We start from the raw sequence: 4419 nt of genomic DNA, 5'->3' as shown, positions 1-4419 counted from the left end.
ACCAAACCACTTGCTTTTATTTATAGACATACTTGAAGATTTTGATGATGGCTGCTTGTGGTCAGCAGTAGTAAACATTAAAACTATGTTTTGTTTACATGAACAGACAAGTCCTAGGAATATCACGGACATATGCTAATTATGCTTATGAAGTACCACAATCGAAAACATTTAGTCGTTGAGAAGACAGACTAGACTCATCCTCTCACTCATCCTATATAGTCTTATGCAGAGGCACAATGCCTATTCTACTGATGATAAGACTACTTCATAATTGTTTCATTTGTCTTGTGTGTACCTCAAGTTGATAGTTCTCTATACCAATAAAGCATGTACTATATGTCAAATACTGTAAGAGTGGTCTTGAGACAAAATAATATAGCACTCAGCTTTGCCTTATGCTATATTTGTCTCTCGCTGCTGCAATGGTTAAATGACTTTTACTAAAATTAACATCATTGGAAATGGCTGCCACCTTTGATTTTTTCACTCAGGCTTTTGAAGGCCACACCTTTTTTATATGACTTGGCTGTTTTCGCATGGATTTCACTTCTTTTTGTATTTAAATACCCCAAAGCCACCATAAACTGGCTTTGAGGCTTGTTTTACACAAATTGTTGTTCTTATCTACAGATACAATGATGATGATACAAGACAAACTTGTGCTCTACCAATTAAAATAAAATACAGAAAAATACCTACCGATTTGATACTAAAGCCAAAGGATCTATGCAATAACCATAGCTTATTACCTAAATGCTATATGGAATTTACATGGCACTCAAAAATGAAGCCATACACTCAGCCATATGGAAATAATTAGAGTTTATTTATTGCATACGATGTTGTTTAATTAACACATCTGGTATTTATAGGATTTACTTAAGTATTTAGGGATTGACAGTTTGTACATCAATTGTATACATAACTGTACACCAAAGAACTGTTGTGTGCGATGCAGAGAATGCATTAAGGCTTGTCCTGTTAGCTGGCCTTTGAGACACATAATATAAAATTAAACAAATTGCTGTAATTTGCTTTTATTTTCATGATATGTAAAATGTATGATTCATTTGAAAGACTGCTCTATTAGAGTATCCCAATCTTCTGCAAAAAAATTTGTATAAGAAATTTTCATATATTTTACAAAAAAGCGAATTATCATGGTAATGCATTGTCAGTTTATGGAGCAATAATAATAGCTCTTGGATTTCTGCTGGAAAACGTCCCCAATGCTTATGTGTCACCATCATATTGGAATTGGTCTCCATTTCTGCAAGACTGTGTCACGATAATTGATTATTCACATTTTATCTCACAGCACCAAATGAAAGGTCTATAGATTGTTCTAGAACATTCTATGTATGCTCTATTAGAAGTCCTCAAAAATGTGTACTCTATTGGAGTATTACAATAATGTTACCAAATTAATATTGAAATAAGCATGCAATACAACATGTTTACAACTCTATCTTTTTTATACTTACAATAACATCTAAATCTAAAGAGCATACAATATGCATATAATTAAACACAAAGATGTCTCTGTAACAGTTTCAAAACAGCAGACCACCTTCTTCAGAGCCTCTCAGTCTGATGTCTAAAAGAGTAGATGCCAATATGTCAGCGATTGCACCAAGAAAGCTTCTTCTAAATAGATACAATGATTTGAATTGAGTTGATACTTACAGAAATAAAGGATCGTCATTTAAACTTCTTAAATAATAGGAGTGTGTCAATTGCCATCTTTAATAATCATCACTGTGTCTGTATAGATAAGAACAAATGTGAGTAAAAACAAATCCCAAAGTCAGCCATAGGCTGGTTTGGGGCCTTATAGCCTAGTGAAATCCACTCAAAAACAGTCAAGCTGTGAAAAATGGTGCAGCCTTAAAAGCCTGGGTGAAATAGTTGTGAAATCAAAGAAAGGTGGCAAACAAGAAATGGCTGCAATGATGTTAATGCTAATAAATTTTACTAATGGCTGTGTCAGCATTATTAAAATTTATTAGTATTAACATCATTGCAGCCATTTCTTGGCCGCCACCTTTCTTTGATTTCACAACCTTTTTCACCCAGGATTTTTAAAGCTGCACTGGTTTTTCACAGCTTGGCTGTTTTTGAGTGGATATATTTATCCAGAGGTGCTATGTTTTCTGGATGACAAGTTTTAAGACTGCAAAACTTTGAGAACTTGTAAATGTAAAGATATTGATTGTGTTATTAAAGCAACTCTGGACCATCCAAATCTCTTCATGGTTGCTATTATTCCTAGAGAATTTCCGCATCACTTGACACTATTCTTACTCCATATTCCATGATGGGTACATTCCAGGAACCATGTCGGTATAGTAAGATATAACCCACAAATGGCATTGGCCTGTGAGTGAAATTAAATCACTTCATGGTACTTCAGTTATCATGGCACTTGCAGCAGCTAGCTACTTTGTCACAGTGTATAGCAGTGTATATTCACAAGTTGTCTAAATGTTTGTGTATCCATGTCATATGCACTTAGTACATGCATGCCTCTGTACCATAGTGACCACTATTCCCATAACCTATAGGTTGCAAGCATAAGTATTGAACTAATGACTATAGTGAAGAGGATTGTTGATGCTGTGAAAATTTTTGGATAAAAGGAAAGAAAAGGCTGTAACTTGGAAGTACATGTATACACAATGCAAAGCTGTAGTACTGTATATAAGGGATCGTTGAACTTAAATAATCTTTTCCCTTGTATTTTACATAGTATATTTGTTGAGTACACAGCTTATGTTCATACCATTCTAGTTTAGTGTGTTGTTCTGTATTGCCCATGTGTACATTAAGGGTTTACGTATCATACAGTACAATAGTACTGTATCATACAGTATGATAGTACTGTATAGTAGGGACCACAAAGGAATAGGCGTGGCCCACGAAATAACATCACCCGAAAACCAGCCTCAATTTTCCCTGATGACGATGAGGCAGTATTGGTCAGGTAAAACTAAGCCCAAAGATCGAAACGCTTTCAACATGTTGCTACGGAATTTAAAAAAAAAATTCTTTTATGGAATTTCTACTGACTGAGTAACTGACTGACTGATTCCTTCATACAAGTGCAACTCTAAGGCTACGGGCTTGATTTTTCACTGTTCGACCTCACTTCGGCCTGAGAGGTGCCTTTTGGCATACTACAATGCATTCTTCATGGACTTACCAGTGTCGTCCTTTGTGTCCCATTCATCTTTGCTGACAGCGAAAAGTGTCGATTTGGCGATAGCATGTGATGGCTTCCCTTCATAACGGAAATCGTCTGTATTTTTCATAGTGGCTATTTTGTTGCATAGGTGCTTTTTGAATGGTTCTTGATTCGTACTGCTGTGTAATGGGTTGATCATAGCCGACAACAAAGCGTAATGGATACTACTTTTCAGATGATAGTTGATATAGCTGGGGCATGCGGTGCCATTTCAGATGTGGTATGTCTGGGTTCACCAGTCATAATAATTATTTACAAAAAAAGGTAACAAACAAGTACACAAAAAATTTAGAAATAGTGGAAATAACTTCTTACTAGAAAGTTGTGATGATGAAGAGTCCTGGTGATATCTACAAAAATACACAACCATTTACTATACTCACCACCAAATATGCAACTAATTATAATCGTGCACCTACAAATGAACCATGCAGTAAAAACCAAGGACTTATTACATATATACAATGTACATTATGTTTGTGTAACAACTATAGTATTTGATTGAACAGTCCACATCATGAGTAAAGAATATGAATAGTTAATGCTTATTGTTACAAATGTACAACACAAATAGTTAGTTGTTTTCATTATAGAGAAATAAACTTCCTTTTGAAACTGAAAGTATATCAACAAAATAAACAACTAACAATTCTTGAATGAGCCACTTCACACCTATCAGCACAGTTTCACTTTCTATGATATAACACATATAGTATTGGCAGGTTATATAGAGCCGGTACCGGTTACACTGTTTTGCCAGCTATTTTGCCGGCAGTGGAGGGTATAATACTTAGAATGTTACGTGCATTAAAAAAAAACTTGTACAAAAAACCTAAGAAAGCGAAAAAAAAAAGTTGTCTAAGCGAGGGTTTGAACCGGGCATCCGTACTCATAAGCAATGTTTGTAACGATTATACCACCGGTGCTGCAGCTAGTCATATTATTTAGTTTCTACGTTATAAACATCCGACTGAAGTGACTTCTATATATAACAAGAGTGAAGAAGAAACCAAAGCTGAACCCTAGCCTACCCCTAACGCTAAGGAACTACTTTTCGCATCCCCTAAAGTTGAATGCTCGGGGCAACCTACTAGTGCCGGCACAATAGCCGTTAGTGTTTGCAAACCGGTACCGGCTAAATATACACTTCGTATAGTATTAGGCTAATGAAC

The 4419-nt window shown here is 35.5% G+C and overlaps 1 long non-coding RNA gene across 1 annotated transcript; it reads right to left on the bottom strand.

Moving 5' to 3' along the window:
* Positions 1-1470: 1470 nt before the first annotated feature.
* Positions 1471-3860, bottom strand: LOC136248575 (uncharacterized). The gene is made up of 3 exons (XR_010697770.1): positions 3563-3860; positions 1690-1767; positions 1471-1600 (listed from the first exon to the last, which is right to left on the bottom strand). It is a non-coding gene; the product is annotated as an uncharacterized lncRNA (long non-coding RNA).
* Between the last annotated feature and the right edge of the window lie 559 nt (positions 3861-4419).

This window comes from Dysidea avara, chromosome 3 (assembly GCF_963678975.1).
Source record: "Dysidea avara chromosome 3, odDysAvar1.4, whole genome shotgun sequence".
NCBI classification, from domain to species: Eukaryota; Metazoa; Porifera; class Demospongiae; order Dictyoceratida; family Dysideidae; genus Dysidea; species Dysidea avara.
This window is presented reverse-complemented; position numbering and strand designations above follow the sequence as displayed.